We start from the raw sequence: 571 nt of genomic DNA, 5'->3' as shown, positions 1-571 counted from the left end.
CCTATCTGAAAACATTCTAATAATAATAATAATAATAATAATAATAATCTTTTCTACATTCCGAGTTCCATCTTTTCAGGATCAGTAAAATAAAGCAGTAGTCAAATATTGGAATTGACAGTCTCAAGTACTCACCCACCACCTTCATCATTGCTGGTTCTATACCTAAGCTAGAAACAGTGGTGGTAGTCGTAGTAGTAGTAGTAGTAGTAGTAGTAGTAGTAGTGTAATTTATTAACTATTTCATTTCCAAGTTTAAATGAATTTCTTAAAATGAGTCAATCCATGGTTTTATGATTCTAATATTCTAATATATATATATATATATATATATATATATACGCTTTTACTTGTTTCAGTCATTTGACTGCGGCTATGCTGGAGCACCGCCTCTTTTTAGTCGAGCAAATCGACCCCAGGACTTATTCTTTGGATGCCAAATACTTATTCTATCAGTCTATTTTGCCGAACCACTAAGTTACGGGGACCTAAACACACCACCATCGGTTGTCAAGCGATGTTGGGGGGACACAGACACACAAACATATACACACACATACATATATATATA

Source organism: Octopus bimaculoides, chromosome 6 (assembly GCF_001194135.2).
Source record: "Octopus bimaculoides isolate UCB-OBI-ISO-001 chromosome 6, ASM119413v2, whole genome shotgun sequence".
Taxonomy (NCBI): Eukaryota; Metazoa; Mollusca; class Cephalopoda; order Octopoda; family Octopodidae; genus Octopus; species Octopus bimaculoides.
The sequence above is the reverse complement of the archived record's forward strand: the minus strand, read 5'-3'. Positions refer to the sequence as shown.